This window comes from Taeniopygia guttata, chromosome 1, assembly GCF_048771995.1.
Source record: "Taeniopygia guttata chromosome 1, bTaeGut7.mat, whole genome shotgun sequence".
Taxonomy (NCBI): Eukaryota; Metazoa; Chordata; class Aves; order Passeriformes; family Estrildidae; genus Taeniopygia; species Taeniopygia guttata.
This window is the reverse complement of record NC_133024.1, coordinates 38,696,619-38,719,146: the sequence shown is the minus strand read 5'-3', so window position 1 is coordinate 38,719,146 and position 22,528 is coordinate 38,696,619. Positions and strand designations below refer to the sequence as shown.

The 22,528-nt window shown below is 40.5% G+C and overlaps 1 long non-coding RNA gene across 1 annotated transcript in view; it reads right to left on the bottom strand.

Moving 5' to 3' along the window:
- The window catches only part of LOC121469759 (uncharacterized), a 72,104-nt gene that overhangs the window by 25,791 nt on the left and 23,785 nt on the right, over positions 1–22,528 (bottom strand). Inside the window, exon 2 of the long non-coding RNA XR_012055192.1 lies at positions 1,903–2,033. This is a non-coding gene — a long non-coding RNA (uncharacterized lncRNA). The remainder of the gene's footprint in view (positions 1–1,902; positions 2,034–22,528) is intronic.

Below are 22,528 nucleotides of genomic sequence, written 5' to 3'. Positions count from 1 at the left end.
ATTGTGAATCTGCAAAAAGGACATATCTTTCAGGCTTCTGACTTTTTATTAATGTTCTCCACCAAGCAGCCTCCCTCGTGTACAGTTCTAGCAGATATTACAAGAACACCTTTTCTTTTTGATAAATGATAAAGGCCATCCATGGGATCTTCATAATGGGAGTGTTGTATTCCCTTTGTTTTATTACAGTATTTCCAGAGGAAAGGTGTTACTCTGGTCTCATGGGGAAAACTTGGAAGATCTGGAGTTCCTTTATGGATGCACTGGCATAAAAATCTACAGAGGAATCTGGGGAATTGCAGGTTGTTCTGCAGCTCTGATACAGCACATCCCCACTAATATATGTGTCAGAGCATTGTAAAAAGAATAGCAGTGAAGTTTAAACAGAGCAATAAAAACTGTAGTTTAGGAAGAGGCAAAACTTTGAAGATTCTTCCTGACTACGACTCTGCTGTACACACAGCCCTGCACCAACGTGATCCCCTCATGCATGTGTACAGCACTCGAAGTAGGGTGCTGAGCTTGCACAATTTCTTGGCTGCAGCCTCATCTATGAAGTGTTTCTGAGTCACAGAGGATGTTTATGAGTTTCTTCTAAATGCAGGTAGAGGGAGTGAGGCACCTGCAGCAGACAGACACACTGCAGCATCCTCCCCTGCAGGCCAGTGAGCCTCAGGCCACCCCAGCACAGCGAGAGGTTCCTGATTCTGTCACAGTAACTTGCACGAGCCTGACCAAGCTGAGATACTAGCCCAGGCAGTGAGATACCTTGAGATACTCACCACAGGTCAAGTCCCACCCTAGGCAGGGGACTGCAGTAAGAGGAAAGAGGGAGAACGGGGGGGGGGGGGGGGGGACATAACCTACAGGGAAAGAGGTACAAAATGTGGGGGGACATAACCTACAGGGGGGAGAAGGAAATTCTCTTAACAGAAAGCACATCTTCACTGTTGTTTTTAACCCTGTTTTTCCTGAATTCACCTTTATTTTTTTTTTAAGATCCTCAAAAGCAAAATACAAGGGTAAAATATTTGTGAAAACATTTCCTCAACAGTACAGAGAAGAACCAGGCTCCAGTGCAAAGCCTTGACCTGGATTAAGTCTCCTGTACTATGTGCTGAGTATCTGTGAAGGCACTCAGGTGTGGTGTAACTCAGAAAACACCAGTGTCCACACAAGGAGCCCAGAGGCACCTTACCCCTTGTCTGACTTTCCTGAGGTCCTGATGAAAACTCTGGATAGGCAAGGTGATGATCTGGATTTTGATATGAACCTGCACTTTGGCGATAGCAAAAGCCACCTTGCCTGACTGTCAGCATAGATAACAAGTAAAGGCATTAATCATCTTAGAGACTGTAACTCCATGATAATTACATACAAATGCAAAAATAAATCACAGCTTGTGTGAATCAACACAAACAGATGATTGAGGGCAACCAAAAAACCACAGCTGAAATGCAAAGAGTAAATTCATCCCACTACCTTGCTGGCTAAAAGATCCCAAAACACTGGGCTGCAGAGACATGCAACACAAGGACACATGTACAATCAGGTTTCTACACTGTTTTCCTCAGGGTCTTGGCATTCCTAGCTGCAAGGTCACCTGAGCAATCTGCCATCTAACCCTTTCCTCCCAACACAGCTCACGGTCAGTACTCTCTAACACAGATAAGAAATTTCACTTTTTTTTTTTTTTTTTTTTATGTTACAGACAGGATCCAAAATACCCATATTTTATTTTGTGTTTTTCTTGTATTTCATTGGTTTGCCTTTACCAAGCAGACTGCAGAAAGGTGTATGCGAAGATTTGAAATATTCCTTCTTTTGAAATATTCCTTCTTTCAAAATATTGTTTTATGGTAGTTTATTTAAAGAATGACTTACATGTAAGTTCATACTTACTTGTTTCTGTTATGCTTTTCATTTTCAGGACAGGACAGGAGTGCAAGGAAGAAATGGCAAGGTGGGATGGTGCAGAAATGGTTGCAAGTGGCAGCTCCAGGTGACCTAGCATCTCATCAGGATACCAAGGCCTGTTACAGAACAGAAATAAGGAATCAGAAGTGCAGCCCTCATGAAGGATTGTGTTAAAATATAGAAAGGTTGATTCTTGTACAGCTGAGAGACACAGCAGCCCAGGGGTCAGGGAAGAGCTTTTGAAGTCTAGACAGGAGCTCTTATCCCTGCTCTGCCACTCTTGGGTGACCCCAGTTAAGTGTTGATTTGCTAATCTTAAGCTGGGCAAGCTTGCTGAAGTATTTGCTGTAAAATACCTGCAGACAAGAAGAGCACAACAGCTGAAGAGCACAACGTAGCAATAAGTGCCAAATTAAACCCTGCAGGGTTCACAGGGGTTCATTCCTCAAATCCTCCTTTGCACTGATTTTCAGAGATGAGACTGTCCCATGCTAGAGGAGAGGTAGAACATGGAGCAAGACTCAGCAACACATATAGCACAGCCTAAGGATTGCTCATCCTATTAACCATGAGCTTTAGCCAAATGCGCCCCATTTTCATGACGTGCATTTGCTGGAAAAGCACAAGCCACTGCACTAGCCAAGCAAGGTCACACATGTTTCAGGGAATCTACTGCAGTGTCTGGGCTTCCTGGAAGACTCATAAAAACCATCATCCACATACAGAAAATAGTATTGTTTAATGGAGCAAAAGGTTATCAGTGGTCCTCAGTGTGCAGTTGATAGGGAGCATGGCTTATTGCAGGCCAGAGAGATGCCCCTGAGAGTGAACCACTGAGGCTTGGTGCAGGAGAGCTGCTGAAATGACCACAGAGGTCACCAGCTCCATGGTACCAGCCGCCACTGGGAGAGTAAGAAATCCCTCCCCTTTCTGGAGCTGGATTCTCTCCTAATGGTAATGAGACACTCAGAAAGAAAGCATTTACTTAGACAAACATCATCATCTGTCTAAGCCATGGCAGTAATAAAGCTTCTGTTGCCAGAGTTCACTTATATTGAGTGATGACTCTTGGAGCATTTTTCCCATGAATTCCCCTGGTACGTTAACTTTACAGACAGCAAATAACTGTCCCATCTCTTAGGAAATCCATATTAATCTTACAAATGTGCAGGACAGAAAAGAGGCAACTAGTGCTGCCTCAGACACACAGCAAGGCCCTATTTCTGCAGACTTTTGCAGCTCCTGTAGACACTGCCACAAAACACCTCCAGGGCAGGCAGCCACCTGCTTTGTGTTGGTGTTCTTCTCATCTAGACAAAGCCCCCGGGGCTGGAAGGCAGGCAAGTCAAGGCACTGACTTCGGGATCTGTGAAGCAGGCTGTCGATTCAATGTGCTTTTGCCACAAGCTTACTGATGGCAGTTTAAATGACAGGCTCTTCAATTATTTCCAATGAGGAATGTAAAATAAAAAAATAAAAGGAAAATCCAGCCAGTGCATTTTAATGTTCTTCTCATGAGCCCAAGGCTGATGCATGGCATGGGGAAACTAGCCACAGCATGCCTTCTAGCTGGTCAGGATGTCTGGGATGGCTGAGATAACCAAGTGGTTAAAGGAGGAGCTACATCTGGTCCATGGGGTCACAGACTGTGGGATGGCTGCAGGTCTGCAAAGAAGAAAGCTGGTCATGAGCTCCCCTTCAGTGTGCCTGAACTAATGGGTAGTGTCCTCCTAACCCCACTCTGGAAAAGTCTGTGAGGAACCATCAACAGGGAAGGAAGCCCTGGTGACAAAAGTTTAAAAAGGTCCTCTAGGAGGTTGAGTGCTTTACCTTTACTTGGAAATTTGTATTTTATCACATTTCTAAGACATTTCCTGAGGATAAGAAACATTATTTTTTGCAACCAGCTCTACAGAATTAATGAAAACCTTCAACTTCCCAGGACCCTGGGGTCCCCTAGGAGCAATCGTCCCAATTAACATGTTCTTGATTGCTTGTCATTAGGCTTTTAGAGTGTGAAAAAGTGTTGCAGAGAAATCACAGTTCAGCCACCTAGCTAATCCAGTGGAACATTTTTATTGTTTCATCTGAGTGAAGAAGCTATAAAACTGAGAGAGAGAAACTGTGCTGAATCTTTCTAGCTCTTTGAGCAAGTACCCCCCAAAGATTTTGCACAATTTCTCCTCTCCCAGCTGTAATTTAAATAGCCCAAAACCTATGGCTTGTGTAAGAGTTTGTTATATGCCTTATTATCTCATAACTTACACTTGAGGCCTGGTGGTGCAGAAAGTGTTGGCAAATTAAAGGGTCAAGGCGCACCAGGGAAGCTCTTCCAATAATCCCAGGGTGAATCACAAGCTGAACACAATTATTAATGGAGATAATAACTGTGAAGATGAGGCACAGTCTCCCTCTGCCTTTATCCCCTCTGCCTGCAGAGCCTGCACACACAGACCTTTGTCTCTGCCCAAGGGCTGCCTTAAGCATTCCTTAGCACGGATGTGATCATCAAACCGACTCACAGGAAAGTGCAGCATTAAAAATCACAAGGTGTTTTGGACCTTCTGTTCTGTGAGCACTGGCCCAGCCTCAGCTGTGACTAGCTCTCTCAGTTGAGGTAGAGCAGGTGTACAGACCAAAATAGGAATCACCTGAGGAATAAATGGGTGGTACATTCCAGGTTACTGGGAAGCCCAAAACCAGACACAGTGCTCCAAGCACCACTCGTAAATCCCAAATAGAGGAAAAGAATAATGGTCCTCAGCCTGCTGCCTGTGTTTTCATTAAGGCAGTCCAGGATATGGTTCTGAATTGTTCTTCACCACAAGGGTATGTTCCTGGCTCTTGTTTAACTTGCCCATCAGGACTCTGTTCTACAAAGAGAGCTGTACACACCACCCAGTCCACACTGTCTGCTTTGTTTTGTAGATGTATGTTGGCAGGTTCAGGGCTTAATCTGGCCTGTTAATGTGTTAGATAACCCTCCAAATGAAGCAGTTTTTGATATTGTGTCCATCTCTGGGGTCACCAACATAAGAAGGATGTGGACCTCTTACGTGAGTCCAGAGGAGGGTCATTAATATGATAAAAGGACTGGAATACCTCTCCTATGAAGACAGGCTGAGAGAGTTGGGATAGTTCAGCACAGAGGGACACCTTTTAGCACCTTAGAGTACCTGAAGTGGCTACAAGAGAGCTGGTGACTTTCTACAAGGCATGTAGTAGTAGGAGGACAAGGGGGAATGGCTTTCAACTGAATAGAGGGCAGGTTTAGATTAAATGTTACTGTGAGGACAGTCAGACTGGCACAGGTTGCTCAGAGAAGCGGTGGATGCATCACTCCTGGAAGTGTTCAAGGCCAGGGTGGATGGGGTTTTGAGCAACCTGGTCTACTGGAATGTGTTCCTGCCCACCACAGTGGCGTTGGAACTGGATGATCTTTGAGGTTCCTTCCAACCCAAAGCACCCTCTGATTGTATGACTGAATGATTCTATGATAGATGCTGCTATCCACTGAAATGATAAGGGCAGGATGGAAAGTGTGCTCTGAGAGCAAGGCTAACCAGGCTGCTTGAGGATAAACACTGGAGGGAACTCCAGTGACTGGATGGACAGGGAACTTTCACCAGGCTGTTCCAGCTGCAGGTCCCTCCTGCCATTCTCATGATCAGAGCTGATGAGAAGAATCCTTCTAGATGTCACTGGGGCATTGCGAGTGGAGTGTATGGAAACATCTGTTTACTGCAGGCAGAGCAATCCTGAAGCGTTGTGAGGTTCAGGTTCCCATTGCTTGTCTCTTATAAGAACACTCTATTGACTGGATGAAAGCCAGAAAAGGATCCAGAGGATTAATTATTTCTGTTCCTCTCTCAGTAATTGCTGAACATCCATATTGCATAATGTCAGTCCCTAATATTTCTAAAAATAAACAACAAGCAGTAAGGCTTATAAGGCAAAATTAAAAACCTGACATAAAGTATCTTGGCTCTTTCATGTGGCTGCCTCAAGAGGGGAATAGACTCCAGTCAAGAATGTATTTCCTTTCCAGTCACTTGGGTTAACATAGATGAAAAAGAAGCAACCAACAATGCCAGACATGCTCCATGTTACACCTACCACACTGAATACAGCCCTCCTCTGGACCCACTTAAGAATTCCACATCCTTCTTCTGCTGATGACCACAGAGGCTGGCAAAATATCAAAAAGTGCTGCATTTAGAGAGTTATCTAACACAGACAGGCACAGATTGCTGCGTCTGGCACCTGCCTACAGTGAACAAAATGTCTAAACTGTGGTAGCTCCCAATGATCCACCAACCCCATGCAGAAAAATGACTTCTCTGTGCAGCACAGAGCCAGGAAAAGCACTCTATTGTTTCACCTTTCTTCAGCTCTTCAGCCCCAGCAGGTGAAGGGCAACAAAGGCAATAACTTCTGATCCTTATCTATTTTCAACAAAGTTTACCTAGACTGTGCAAAAACCATGGTTAAAATGATCCTAAATTCTCCCAAACAGAATTAAGTATTTATGAATTGTTTCTTTGAGCTTTGTGTTTTTACACAGTGTTTACTAAGCATGACACCCTGCAACTCCTAGTGATTCATATTTACTGATTTGGACAACCTTTTCCTACAATTAAACCTCAGAAAGTATGAAGACATTCATTTGTACCTTTAGATAGGTTCCTAATATCATACATCTATAAATGCTGAATTACAAAATGACCATTAACATTCAGCTAGAGCATGACAAGGTTTTGATGCTTAGACCTCTGGCAAGCTTAAATTTATTTTTACTAGTGTAAACATAGCCTCAGAGCTGCTTGACATGGCATTTCAAATCTGCCTTTAAAATTGCACCTGGGATACAACAATCCTATATAACAATCAGGCATAGTGAGGACTGGCTGGAAAGTGGCTTTGCAGAAAAGTACTTGAGCGTCCCAGTGGACAACAGCATGAATCAGCAATAAGTCATTGTAGCAACAAAAGTAAAAAAATCTCCTGGTCAGATTGAAAAGGTTGATCCTTCTCTATCAACACTCATGAGATGACATCTAGAGTATTATGACCTGATTTGTACAAGAAATAATAAACTGGAGTATGTCAAATGAAGGGATGCAGCTCTTGCCTTGTGAGAGAATTAGATGGAGAAGAGAAGGCTCAGAAGCGATATTGTTGTTGCCCTTAAAAGAAGTACCTAATAAGAGGATGTGAGGAAGCCAGAGACAGGCACTTCTCAACAGTCATGAGAGACAACACAGGGAATTGTAATTAGACATCAGGGAAACATTTTGAACAGGAAAGTGGTCAATCATCAGCACAGGCTGTAAAGAGAGGATGTGGAATCTTCATGTTTGCAGATATTCAGAACTTGACAAGATCCTGGACCTGCTGTTAGGAGAGTCTTGGACTAGAGCATGTACCTCCCAGCCTGTATCCTTTTACTACTCTATGATTCTGTGACAAACCTTCCTAAAACTACCATAAAGGAAACTGATTTAAATCTAAGTACAACTAAATCATCCTTTATTAAGTATTTAGTGACTTACAGGTACAAGCAGATTTTTTCATCCTTTCAGATTCCTTACACCATTTAATCTAAGAAGATGTTTCAGTTACATGCTCCTTTTCCTGTCTGTGCATCTGATAAAAATCTTGACTCTACAGTTGGCTTCCAAACAGCAGATTTCAGAACCCAGCCTGCAGTTATGACTGTGCATGCCTTTTTTTTTTTTTTTTTTTATTTACTTTAGCTATTTTTGCCTTGCTTCACAAAGAGTGTGCAGTGACTTTAAGGAAAATAAGATATTACCCAGCAATGGTGCATGACACTTTCTAGTCACTTCTACGGGGATGCACAACACTGTAGTAAAGAGCCCATTGATAGATAGAAAGCCACATGGATGAAGCATCAATGCATTTTAATTTCTTCCCTGCATTTTAATTTCTACAAAGGTTGCAGGAAGAGACCAAACTTGGTGTAACATAATTATATGCAGGGAGCTGTTCAGATTCGGGCTTTCCAAACTCCCAGGACTGCTGCATGAGTCTTTCCCCCCCTGTGAAGGTCCCAGGTGTAAGGTTTTTCACAGGCTCTTCTGAACATAGTGACTAATAAAATTTAAACCCATCAACTTTTATGGAAGACTTTACTCATTTTATATTACATTTTCTGCATAATGTAGATGACAGTCCTATGGGAAAGAGGGGAGTTCTAAGCAGTCATCAGCTTCTCCTGGTGAGGAGATTTCAGACGAATTCAGCCAGCCTTAGACCACCTCTGAGAAACTAGACCTTTCTTTAAAACTGGCAGTGGGATCGCACAGACTCCCGAGGCAATCTGTTCCAGTGCTTAAATATCTTTATAGTTAGAAAGTTTCTCCTAATATCTAACCTAAATCTCCCTTGCTACAAATTAATCTGATTATTTCCCATCCTTCTCCCCACAGACAGGGACAACCATTGATCACCAGCCTCCTAACACCTTCATTACAACTGAAAACTCCAGTCCTGTCATCCACTTTCTCTTCTCTTTTATAGAAGAGATGATTCCTCCAGATTTTTCTCATAGGCCAAATTTCTTTCTCCCTGTTGAGCATCTTTTAAATTATTCTGCATTTTTATAAAATACAACATCAAAAACATTCCTCAAACACAGATTTTGTAAATGTGAGGTAAACTAAATCAGCTAACATCATATTTCACCTAGGATGTGGCTGCCAATGCATTCAGGAGAGACATAAGTAATTTCTAAGGAAACATAACATTGTTGACCCTTCTCCAGTTTATGATCTGGTACCACCACCAAATTGTTTTGCACAGCATTGTGAAGTTACTACTTTCCCCTAAACTGTACTGGAGCTTTATTCCTGAAAACATATTCTTCAGATTGGTTTTCACAAAATTATCTTTTTATGATTTTAAACTATATTTGTTGTCTGAAGTGGATTCATTCCAGTTTTAAGCTCTTCTTCCAAAATACTTGAGGCCCCTGTCAGATGGTTGTTCTAATAGCTATATATATTTATTTCTTATATTCCTTGCTATCTGCACTGTACTTCACACTGTTCTCCTCTTTTGACCATAATAATGGCAGTATTTATAATCATAAATATTTGTTGCAAATTTATGTGAGGTTCTTTGACTCTTGGATCTTTAACAAGTTCTAATACATATCTGCTTTTCTCCTCAGATGCAAAATTGATTGGTGAGATGCTTCTTTATCTTCTTTCCTTTAGGATTAGGAATTAAAAGGTTTCCCAAGATAGCTTCTGATTTTGGTTCATGCTACATTATTAATTCTGTCCATTTCAATCAAAACAAATTCATGAAAATTTGTTCCAGCAGATCTCCAAACCTACAGTTTGGTAGTGTGGGTCCAGCTAGGTTGATTTATCCAGAGGACTTTTATTCCCTGGCTGTCACCATTACCAGTCTTGCCCTTGGAGTGCTCCTCAGGTTGTTAACAAACTTCTTTACCTGATCCAGTAATTTCCAATAAACCTCTTCATGTGTTTATGTTTCCATTATTATTCCCTTCATCCAGATGTTTTCAAAACTCCTGTCATCACTTCCTGGACATTCACATAAGCATGGACAAGCGTCCTTTCTGTTTTACTGGTATAACTGTGATGTAAGGCACAGATTTTACAGACTGCATCTTACGTTTCTATTGATTTAAGTAAGCACATATACACAGAATGGTGTGTAATTCTACCTCACTCAGTGGAAGGAGCTATGAATATCACCAACAGATGATGAACCAGTTCTTAAAAATAATTTCCAGCAAACTACAGACCTCTTCCACTGCTAGCCTCCTTCTCCTTCCCTTCTCCTTCTCCTTCTCCTTCTCCTTCTCCTTCTCCTTCTCCTTCTCCTTCTCCTTCTCCTTCTCCTTCTCCTTCTCCTTCTCCTTCTCCTTCTCCTTCTCCTTCTCCTTCTCCTTCTCCTTCTCCTTCTCCTTCTCCTTCTCCTTCTCCTTCTCCTTCTTTCTCCTTCTCCTTCTCCTTCTCCTTCTCCTTCTCCTTCTCCTTCTCCTTCTCCTTCTCCTTCTCCTTCTCCTCCACTTGCCAAGATCCTCACTGAAAGAATAATTATTATTATTCTGGCTGAAAAACTAAAGCCCAGCAATATTTATCGTACAGTCTATATGTGGTTTGCATTTTAAAGTGGAACACACTTTTCACAGCAGCCTTAATATACAGATATGGACTATAGTTTCAATAACCTTTTTTTTTTTTTGTATTTTATGTATATAGTCATACACTTAAAAACAAAATTATCATGATTTTTCTTCACTGCAATGGTGCTAAGTATGTATTAATCACTAGTAACACAGAAGAAGGGAGGACTGGCTTGTGTTTAATGCATGTCACTGCTGCTGAATTAAGTTCAATGAGCTCTGCTGGGCTTTTTTGTAAAGTTACTGTTGCAAGTGAACAAAGGTACTGCAGCCTTTCCTGAACTGCAAGAGTATTCAGCTTGTACAGAGCTTTTATCTAAGGAATATCAAATTGGTTACTCAATTTTAATTAACTCACAGGGTGTTCCTGTGTGATACATTGCTGTTATTCACAAACAAAATAAACTTTTCTAGCTTACAACAAGCTGACTGAAGTAATTAACATCACCCATATGTAAAATGCATAAATATACCCATTCAAAGACCCTCAGCTTTCAAAAACAATCAAGATAGTCACATATTTATGGATTTCTTTTTAGTTAAGAGACAATATTAATTAAAAATGTTTGCTGATGACCCTGCCCCACCATCCCAAGACCACAGCCAGAGCAGTGACTTCTCATGTTAGAAGAGTATTTTCCCCATCCTGCGCAGCAGATGCACGTGGTCCTTGTAGAGAAAGAAGGCTGTGCCCTCCAGCTCTGCTGGGGCTGCAGCCAGCACATACGCGCTCACACCGCTGCAGGCACTAGCATGTCTTTCCCACGCTCCCACCCTGCCAAGGCACTGGGAACAAGGCCAGCAGACCAGGGGACTCACGGGGTGTCCTGCCTCCCCACGGTTCACAGACCCCAGTTACTCCAGCAGGGTAATGGCAAAATGTGTGGCCACTTGAAACTCAACGGGTCCGGCAATGCCCACACATGGACATGCTGAAGCAGAAGACCAAAGTAATGTTATTTTTGTTTGAAGCATAAATTATGAGCCCCCGAGGAAGCTTGTCTCTACAACCAAAGATATCTAATAACTGCTGACAGTCTCACATGATGTATAGCTTTATTTTGACATCTAAAGGACTATTTTCAATTATTTCTTCCTGGACAATTATGCTTATTCTAGCCCCATAATGCATTGTGTCAGTCATCTCTGGACATAAAACACTTTAATAGTGTACAGTAAGCTTTTTCCTTCCACACAAAATATCTTTAGACCTATAATTACATTTCATAAAACTTCAGTACCATAATTTAGCAGTCCCGTTCCTAATGTTAGGTCTGCATTTGTACAAAATAAAAATAAAAAAAAAAGCTGTATGTATGCTTTATCTCTAAAGCTTTAATTTATTTCTTGTCTATACAAAGTGTCAAAAAACTGGCCAAAGTGGCGTGTTACAAGGCAAGAATTAAGCTAATATGATACCTTGACAAGGCCGTTCCACAACTGGCAGCTGTGCAGGATTAGCTTGGGTTTGAAATTAGTTAACTTCATCATGTAACTTTCCTCATAGTAGGTCAATAATCTTGTCCTATATTATCCCCCATTATCCAGTGCCAAACTATTTCACAACATTTTAGAAGAGGAAAACCTGATGATTATGGCTTTGCCAGAATTGTCTGTTCTGAGGCAGATTATTTTTATAAAGCCCAGGTGTCTGCAGGAGTGGGATAACAACATGGGGTTTGTAAAGACAGCTATAGCAAGGACTGGAGCAGGCTCAGATACCTAAGAAGGGTTCCTATACAGCAGTCAAAGAAGCAAAACTCAAGGTAAGGCCACACAGATAGGGAAACAGACTTTTATTTTTTAAGAAACAGATTTGCCTCACCCATATCCATTCTCTCAAAATTCTCTCATTCCTCTATGGTTATAAGAACTGAGATGTTTGTGTATTCAAGTACCTTGTCCTGGATGCCTTATGGTGACATAGAGGGTGAGAGACACCAGCTGGAAAGTTCTTATCCAGTCTTTTGGATTCATCCTGAGTACCAATGAAACGCATGAACATTGGAGCCTTTGCAGCCTCTCTTGACAAAAAAAGCTCGTATCCAGTGTGAGCTGTTTTGTACCAGCTTTGTACCTGTGATGAGGTCTGAGGTCGTGGAATAAATATTACTTCCAAAACTTAGAATTTTATTTACATAATTCCTCTACTTTATCTTCCTTTTCTCAGCCTTTTTGACCTACTATGTATACACCATTACTTTAAATACTACTTTGCCACTAATTCCAATGCCTTACATACACGTGCTCTCATTCACACTCTGTAGATATAATTTTAAAATGTATATGCCTCAGAACGTCCTAGTGGCAGTAAGGGTCTTACCTTAACATGTAAGGCAAGAGCCCAATCTCACCCAAATCTTCCATCTTTCATAGCTTTCAGGTACAGGAACTGGAGACCCAGGATATGGAAACCATTCATTGTAAGAACAAGCAAAGTCATATAGGTACAGTGGAATGAGTTTGAGATATATTGCTCTATCCATCACCTCAAAGGAAAAAAAATCATCCAGCCATGGCTCACACTGCTGAATAGGGGTTAAATCAGAGATATGAGCCTAAATTTTCTACCAACAGACAGAATTTCATAGTAAGACAAGTCACACTGGAATTATTGGTTCCACAGATACACTGGATGTTGAAAAGGAACTTTCAGGATGTATGTTTAGGGACTTAAAATAAGCATGGCTTGGTTGATCTTGGTTCTGTTCATTTATTGACCCCAGATTACACTTTTGGGTACTTGAAAACAATCATTCTTCTGGTACTCAGGAAATCAAGGGTATAATTATCATATGAAGTTTGTACAATCACTTCAGAACATTTCAAAGGCAAGCCATTTATAAGAAAAATAATTCTTACTGTTTTAAGGAGTGTTACTAAGCAGTTCAGTCCCCCTTGCTCCACAATTCTCAATTATTTCCATGTACACTGGTGGCAAGATTTGAGATCATTAACCTGTAAATTATTGGTTCAAATCTTGCAGAGTTCATTAGTGACTAGAAGGCATTAGTATCTAATGACTGGTCTCATTCCACTGGACAAATAGTTGCTGCCACAGCTGGCATTAGTCAATTATTGCATTACAGACCTAGGAAAGGTACCAGGTCCAGATTTCACTTCTGCCAATGTGACATCCCTGCCAGTTCAAATTATTAAGCTTTGAAAGTAATTTTTTTCCTGTGTTTTCAAGAAGAGTTCTTAGAACATTTGTTGGGAAATTACAGAACAGTATTTTAAAAACCCAAAACACAAAGCATCTTTTAATGTTTGAATCTACATTTCTAGAGATTTCAGCCCTATAACTCGATCACTGTGAAAAAATCACTGTCTGAAAAAAATGCAAAAGAACAAGAAATGCATTTTCCACAGCTAGGAAATTTATAATGTCTCTGTCTCCCCCCTGTGTGTATTTCCCTGCTTCATCAAAATTTGGAAATCACAGTGGTTCTGATAATATGCAGAACCGCTCTACCGAGTATTTACAGCAAGCCTCATTCATACTGCAGCAAGCCTATGATGATGGGACCCAAGGGCTACAAGGACTCTTGTATGCCACAGAGGTCAAACCCTTGCAATCCACACCAGCCCAACACAAGTATTTGCAAACAGGTAACACTTCCAACAACATCCAGCAAACTTGAATTGGAAGTCAGGACATATTTCTGAGAAAAAATGCACCACTGTTGCTCTCAGTTTCTTCTAATTTAAGCATTTACTACTGGGAACACAGCACTTTCAGAAAAACTTTTGCTAATTTTCTTTAGCAAGACCAGAAGCACAAAGACCAAAAATAACAAAAGGTGCAATATTTGAGCAAAGCAGAAGAAATTAAATATATCATGAATGACCAAATCACTACTAAGAGGGGGGTTTTTTTAGATGAAAACAGGCAGCAGACCCCAGGTGCCAGACCTTTATAGGCTGCCATCTGACTGCACATGTTCAGCCACTCTCATGTTTTTACAATAAATTATTATATGAGTCATAAGCCACATATGACCTTTGCAGTCCATTAATTTTATTCTTTCCTCCTGTTCAATTAGTGCAAGACCTTGAGTCATTGTGGGTAACCTCAGAAGAATTGTAACTAAAAATGAATATAAAGCCAATGCATGGTGTGTAAAGCTCTGAACTACTTTTGTCATCACGTGTTTATGATAATGAAACTGTGATGAAGATTTTATCACTAAGTAAAATACTTTTGAATGTACAGTAACTGACCTGCAAAGTGTTCATATGGTGAATGTATTAGGACATTTGCCTAAAGATCTCTCTCACAGCTGAGAAATAATCCAGGTCAATTTTGAATAGGATTTATCAGACTAATCACCACCTACAAGTTTTGAAAATTGCAAATCCTCACACCTCCTGCTGCAAACAAGGCTTAGATATTCAGCATGTAAAATCCAACTAATAAATAATTTTAGGATGCATGTGTTTTAAGCTACTACATGGCAAAAGCATTAAATCAGGTCCTCATCTCTTCTGCACTTGTAATATAGGTCTGGGTTAACAGGCGTTGAAAATACCACTACAGCAAGGACTAGTTGTAGAAGTAACCAAATGAACTGAAGCAGCATTTGCATTTACCCCTCTTACCTGTCAGCCTATCAACCACAATCACCCTGTGCTGGTAAGAACCATATCATGCAACAATGCAACCAGAAAGAGGAAATATTTTAGTGTGGGCTCCATCCGGAAAATCCTCAACACACTCAGTTATGAAGATGCATAATCAAGTCTTGCTTATCTTCTGTGCAAAGGTTAAAAATATCCAATAGAATAAAAAAAAATAATTTAGTTATTTATTGTTTACCATACAGCTGATCTGGCTCACCTGGCAAAACAGCAGCAGGAGAGAAGAGAGCCAGGGTGGAGTCAGAGATGTGTTCTCCTCCTCCTCACCAGGTATCACCCCCAAGTGTGAATTTTGCACTGCTTGTGGGATTTGTCAGCTGTCCTTGCAACCCTCCTGCCTGTGTGGCGGGCAAGAACAGGTTTGTGAAGGCCACGTTGCCCACTGCACAATGTGCCCTGAACCTACAGTCCAGCCAAAGCTCCTTCTGGACCTGCTTTTACCTAGCTTTGCTCCTGGACATCCTGGGCTCCGCCTGTACCAGGCTAAGGCTTTGTGGGCAATATTGCTCTGAACCTAATGGAATTAGGTCCTGAAGGACATAAAAGGCATAAACAGTTGCTGTCCATATTTTACCTCACCTGCATAAAAATAGATCACTCCGCTTTCCAAAGCAAGCAGTTAATCTTCATAAGCATAACCTATATTTTCTGAAGGAGGAAGAAAGAATGCACTCTGCAAGTTTGTTATCTTTGGCATATTTTTCCTAAGCTGACTGATTGCATTAATAAGGCATAAGAAGACACATATATTAAAAATTCTGCATTTAAATCGTACTTTGTTTGATCTACCACAAACTGACAAATCCAAAAATTTCAAAGTTAGAGATGACACTTTATTTCAGGAAAGGAATAGGAACCTAAGACAGACACTGAGGGTAGCAGAACTGTCTCTAGTTGAAATTCTTAACTTAAGTTGCATTAAATCAGGCAATTAACATTACAATCCAGAGGCATGAAGGCCGATTGTTTTCCCTGAATTTGTTTCCTTGGGGCTTGACAGTGACACTCAGACACAGTACTCAATAGAGGGTAACATTTAGCTATGCCACATTAGGAAGGAGCCTTGGGAGGCAATCACAGGTTCCTATTTTGTCTTGCTCAGAGGGCAAAGCATTTCACTGCATGACTGAAAAACACTTGCTTATTCCTTTCTTCTCCACTTCCACTTCCCCACTCCAGTTGTGTCCAATGTCAGACAGTTAAGCACTTCAGAGGAATGTTCATTCCCCCATCACAACAAGGATGAACTTCTGGTAGGGACCTTGAGACACCCTTTATAGATAGAAAATTATTTCCAGACTTTTCATTTCTGCTATGAAAAAAAACCAATAAATGAATTTCTACATGCTCATCCTAGAGTGGGTACCACAGCCTGTACCTGAGCCACTAAAATAAAAGTAGGTCTGGCAAATAAAAACATCAAACTGCTTTTAAAAGGCTATATAGAATTCTTCTTCTTGGTACAGGCATGCCTAACCACACAGAAAATAAAAATGGTACATGACACCAGTAGTTGCTTATCTGCAAAAAGATGCTATCAAAGCAGACTAGACAGAACAGCCAGCAGTTGCCCTTCTGACTTGACTTCAGATTCTCTGCACAAGCTTATGAATCCTGTATAATGGGACCAGATTAGCTCAAATTCCCATGCTTTCTCTGGCCATAAACCTTACAAGACACTACAAGAGAGGGAGAATTAGGGCATAATACATATCAAACTCAAACAAGGCATTTTCCCACGCAGCCACCCAATTTTGTGATCTTTTAATGTCATATATTAACTTACATTTCATTCTTTGGTTAAAGCAAGAGCTTTAACCTTTGCAGTGGTATTTATAAAGTAGTACAAAGGAAAGCTCCCCTCCCCCAAATTTTTATTCAAGCATACATAGTCATACTGATGAAACTGCTTCCCTCGAAGTTAGCAAGAACACTCAGGTAACAATTTGCAGAATGATGTCAAAAAAGATGCTAAGTGACACCAAAAATGAGTGTGCACACATCAAAAATGCTGATCTTGAAAGGATGGTCCATAAAGACCAAGGGAACAGAGTCCTTTTGCATGTGTTCTGTCCAGGATCCCAATATGAGCGACACAAATCATGCATGCCAAGAAAAACTGATCATTCAAGATTCTGTTTTTCAAAGAGGGCAAATTGAACTTGAACTCCTAGTAAAATTTGTTTGGGGAAGAGAGGAATGGGGATTTTTAAGTAAGCTATGAAATCATAAAATTTATGACCTGGAGGTCATAGTTCTTGAGTCAAGAGTCCAAACAAATCTGTTGCTTCAACATTACATGTCCCAGCCATATGGAAAATGCTCACAGCCACTAAGAATATAAGGGGTCTCCATGTCAGCTCCTACTAGGTAATGAAGCTTTTCTAATTAAGTGTTCATAGCCAATAAAAGTAATAGCTGAATTTCACTTATTTCCCCTATGCATCAGCAGACTTCTTCATTTTTCTATCTCCAGAATGTATGCATTATTACATCCTTCTATGTACCTCTCACTGTGGTGTTCAAGTGCGGTTCATTTTGAATCAATGCACACTATCCAAAACTCCTAATATCCAGCTCTAATTTTGCAGTTTCAGTCCATTATTAATTGTGCCATATGCTTCAAAATTAGCCAGTGAAGCTTTCTTGGCTTTGCTCCCACTCCTCCCCATACTTGGACAAGTTGTTTAATTATTTTAAATAAAATTCAAATGTTTTCCTCAAGGTGGTGTGAAACCTTCTGTGCTTAAGAAAGTAAAATTCATAGTAATAGGTCTTTCTCATCTCCTTTAGTTATCAGACTATGAATAACTTTGTAACCCCTTAAAATTCATTTACACATCTCCCAACAATAACACACAGCCAGCAACACTGCATGGACCTTTCTTAATACAGGTGTGCTACCTGCACTGTGAATTGGGTCATTAGGAACTGCACAGGATGTATGGAAGAGATTTGCCACAGGGATGGAACATTCACAGACCAGAAGCAGGTACAGAATTATGCTCAAAGTGTTTATAAGACTCAGTTTATCAGAATCATCTACTCAGCTGACAACTGCTGCCCCTATATTCCCCAGCTTGTGCTTCTTCATCTCCTCCTGACACAGCTCTTTACTCCACAGATTGTCCCAAACATTCATCCCTCAGAGAGAGGCAGCAGCTTTTCAGATATGCCCAGGAGTCTGGCTCTGACCAGTTTCCCCCAAGGGCTCATTTCAGAATACAGCCCTGCTTCTGTTTGGTGATTCTTTCTCCTTTGTGCAAGCTCTCATCTGCTTTACCCTGAGTATCTTTCTTTTGCAAAATAGGTGCCTTTGCAAGGCACCACAGCAGTGAAGGCCTTTATCCACAGAAAAGTTGATTCAGGGCAACAGCAGGGAAAGCTTCTTCCTAGTGCCTGAATTTTAATCCTGCCCTGGAGAGTTTTCTGATGTGGTTGCAGTCTTGTTAAAAACAGCGGTCAGCAGTTGATCACTTTCTAGCACAGATGGACCCCATGAATCTGTAGTCAAAAGTTATTGCTGAAACCATTCATTGGTATGTCTTCAATCTGCAATTCATGCTTAGACTCTTGCATTATAGCAGCTTTTGCTCCATATCACTTACATCAGCTAGTACCAACATCTGGCCCGAAGTTCAAAGCTCAGGCCCAGATGAATCAGTGCAGACCATAGCAATTTCTCTCCTACACACTGGAGCCTTGAACACTGGACTGAAATGAAACAGTTCATCAATCTGCTTCCAGCATGTAACAATGTGTATTTGGACATTATACCAAATTTCCTGTGTACTTGCAGCAGTGCTGCAGCCTGACAGGAAGTCTCTGCTGAAAGTGCACAGTCAGGGACAGACTGGGAAAGTCAGCTGAATGCATGGAGAGAAGGTGGGCTTGCAGGTCCCTGGGGGTGACAAGCAGCACAAGCTTTCTCCAAAACCGTGTTGGTGAACATGCTTTACTGATGCTAGCACAGTAAAGAAACAGCCATCTATCCAATGCCTTCTCACTGAAGATATTATTCTAAAATATTAGGGAGTGGTTTCTGCGCTGACAAAACAAGTCAGACATCCAACATCACTTCTTCCACATTAGTGGAAGAAGAATTAGTGGAAGAATTAGTGTGAGATCCAAGGAAGATAGCTCCTTGTTGGACTCGAGGTAGCCATTAGTACTCCAGTGACTGACTGGAATAGGTAAAAGATCTTTGCGCCTATTTCACTTTGTTTACACAAGAAAAAAGGAAGGAAAGTCTGTTACGTCTCTTAAAGAACAGGCTTATCTGGATTTGTTTCACTTACATTGCTGTGCATTAGAAACAGCGTCATTTAGCTCTGTGGTGCTATCCCAAGATAAAACTGCCATGAAATCGAAACCACAGACACATATCTAGAATAAAGGTATCCAAGATCCCTCTCTTCACAGGAAGTATTGCTGAAAGTGAGGTTTAGCACAATGCTATATGTGGAATTCTATGCAAATTTCAGCAGAAGTCTTAGGAGTATTTTCTTTTTTTTTTTCTTGCATATTATGTATGCCCTTCATCTATAAGATCCCAAAATAATCTAAAAGTCTAAATACAGGACTAGAATTCTGAATACAAAGTGGTAATTAAAACCTGACAAAACCAGTGCTTACTAAAGTGTGAATCCCAGAAATTAGGATGCTCAGTTTAAGTTCCCTTGAGAACCCCTTCACGCCTTCATTCATAATGTGTGCATAGAAAAGGTGGATATGGAGCTAAAGTTGTCATGACAACTTTGCTTCTAAATTGTCTGTCTTTTGTAAATTGGCTACTTTGGGCTACATGCTGTACAGCACAGCTCTTGACAGAGGATGAGTTCTTAGAAGTAGCTTGACAGATCAATAACTTCTTTTTAATTTTAACAAAAACGCATTTACAAATATATATAGCCAGAGAGAATAAAGACTAAACATATGATGAATCCAAGCATCAGCTAAACCAGAATACTTTGTGTCTTCAATCAATACAGCAATACTAGTAAGATTTTTTATTTTACTTTTAGCATCGCTGAACCTTCTTATAGAAAAAAAACTTAGGTAATGCCTGTACTGCCAAAAATGACATATTCACCATTTCCTATCTACACTCACCAACATAATCATTTGTTTTGTTAGGAGAAAAACTGCCTTTGTTTTGTTACAGAAACTGCCTCCTCCTGGAGGAAACAGGCTCTCAAACACTACATGGAGACTTTGCTGCAGTGGGAACTGCATGTCAAATCTCCTTGCATAGTGTTAAATATTATTTCCTCAAATGTCTTTAGCCTCTGGACTTCAAAACAGAATGAGAGTCTTTCACAGTACACTCTGCTTGCCTCTTATTCTTACCGAGAGCACAGCTTTCACTGCCTCCACAATCTCTCTAAAGTTACAGAAAGCAAAACACAACACAAAAAAGCCTTCACTTTTTTTCCTGTGTTCTCAAAAGTTCCTGCTGAAAATGAAAGAATGCTCATCTTGTAAAAGATTTGTCTTGTAAATTCTGATTTCAAGTAGTAAAGCAATCTTTAAGAAAGGTATTTCCTGAAAAATACTTTCAAGATCATAACTCTGAGTCAAACAAGAGCTTAAATCCCCTATCTGTGCAGAGTGGAAATCTCAAATTGCTTTCTAATTTGACTTTTCCTATTGTCTCCTGAAAATGTCACCAAGACCTGATGATAAAAGAAACTCAGAGAAGTACTGCAAACCTACTATTTTTTCCCCTCTTGTTCACTTCAATAACATAATCTTCATCCAGGAGAGCTTTTCCCAAAATAGAAGCTCAGCTTTAAGACCATTGTGCGTACCAAGTACAAGCCATAGTCCATGACAGTTATGTCTGGGCACTGCAGACGTAAGTTAAGTAATACACTTAACAGGGAAATAACAACCACAACAGCACAATATTCACAAACATCAGTAAATTCTGCAGCCATTCCAGATTTTCTCCTTTAATGGAGAGAGTTTATTCTTTCCAAGTAGATCCACAGCCAAAGGTCTCTACCTGCCCTGCGTTAGACCTACCGAAGTTCCCTTTTTCACAGCTCCTTTTTGCTACTAAGCATATGCAGAGCTCCACGGAATCAGAGTAAAAGAGATTTCCCAAGTCCTGCTAAAAGGCTGAATCGCTTCCCCCAGGGGGTCCCTGTCACTTGATTAATACATGTAGCTGTTAGAAGCTGCTCAAATTACAGTGCTAAAATACTGAACAAGCACCACCGAGAAAAGGCTGGCTAAAATAACCAAACCATGAAAATAAAATGAATAAAAGAATGGCAAAAATAAAACCAAATAAAAGCAGAGGAAATACAAAGGGCAGGATATAGGCAGAACTGACAGTCATCCGAAATCAGCTTTCTCTTCCCTCTTTATTTTTTCATCCTCTTCCCTCTCCCCATTTCCTAACTCCTCCACTCCACTTACAAAATTCTTTGGCCTCCGCTGACAGTTTAGCATTACAAATCCTCATGCTGAATCCCATGAAGTCAAGCAGGCTCAGTGAAGATCACTGGGCTTAGCTTACTCCTGGTATAATCTCATCCAAATCCACGGAGTTACATGAGGGATGAGCTGGAACCAGTGATGTTTTCTGAGTTTTCTGACATCCATTTCTGTAATTCCAGACTGATGATACACAGTGAAGGGTTCTCTGAACACAGAAGAGGAGAAAGAAAAAATATGAGTTCCTTGAATGGTTTTCATCATAGTAGTTGCACTACATCTGTCATATATCAGAACTGTTCCCATGTTTCCTGTACAAGATTCATAACAGCTCTAAAACCCGACCATACTTCACCAAGGTGGACAACAAATTTCCCCAAAGACAGAGAAATATATTCTTGAGGTAAAATGGCAAGGAACCTAGTGTCCTTTAGAGCAACTTAACAACAGAAATTATACTATGCCTGGAAAGCCCTTTGCAATCTCTGCTTTATTTATCTGAAAAATCTATACAGTTGTTTATTCATGAAGTGATAATTCTCTCTTTGTCTCAGTGAAAACTTTTTCCTGTGAGATAAAAAATATCTGCTGTATTGCTTTTGAGCAGTAATAATCAGCTCACACCAAGGCTGTATTATTTTATTATTTGTACTGTAATAATGCTGGGAGCCCCTTGCTGGCACTAGATGTCACTGTATTGAAATTGAGTATATAGAGGATAAGACACACCCATTGATACGACCAATCAGATGCACTGAAATTTAAATGGAAAAACTCAGGGAAAAAATAATCAGAAAATAAGACTGCCAAAGACCTCAAGAGGTCATCTGATCCATTTGGGGATGCGTGGCAGACTCACTCATGGCTGATCAGCCATTGCTCTCAGTGGTTTCATCTGTTTTAAAAATGGAAAATAAAAGATTGCATCATGCCCATAAAGCCAATTGCCTGGTTGCAGCATTTACAAAGTTTAGCCTAAAGCTCCCAAGTCCTGGTCAACAGAGACCATGAAAATATTTTACCTTACCTGAATTTGGGAGTGTCTAAGGAAAGCAATCATAAACCCGCTATCTGTATCTGCTACTATGAAAGACTGAGTTCAAATAAATCTAGCTACCAGTTACAATTTTTTATTTGCTCTTCTGCACTCAGGAATACCTAAATAAAAGCAGAAATCTCACAAATAGATGTATATCCACACATCCACATCATTTAGCACACTGCTTTGGATATTTACTCTGCCTGCACTATCAGTAAAACACACCATTCCATGCCATATATATGAAGGGCCCACTACACAAAAATTCACACAAGATAAAAAACCAAGATCAAAAGCACTCT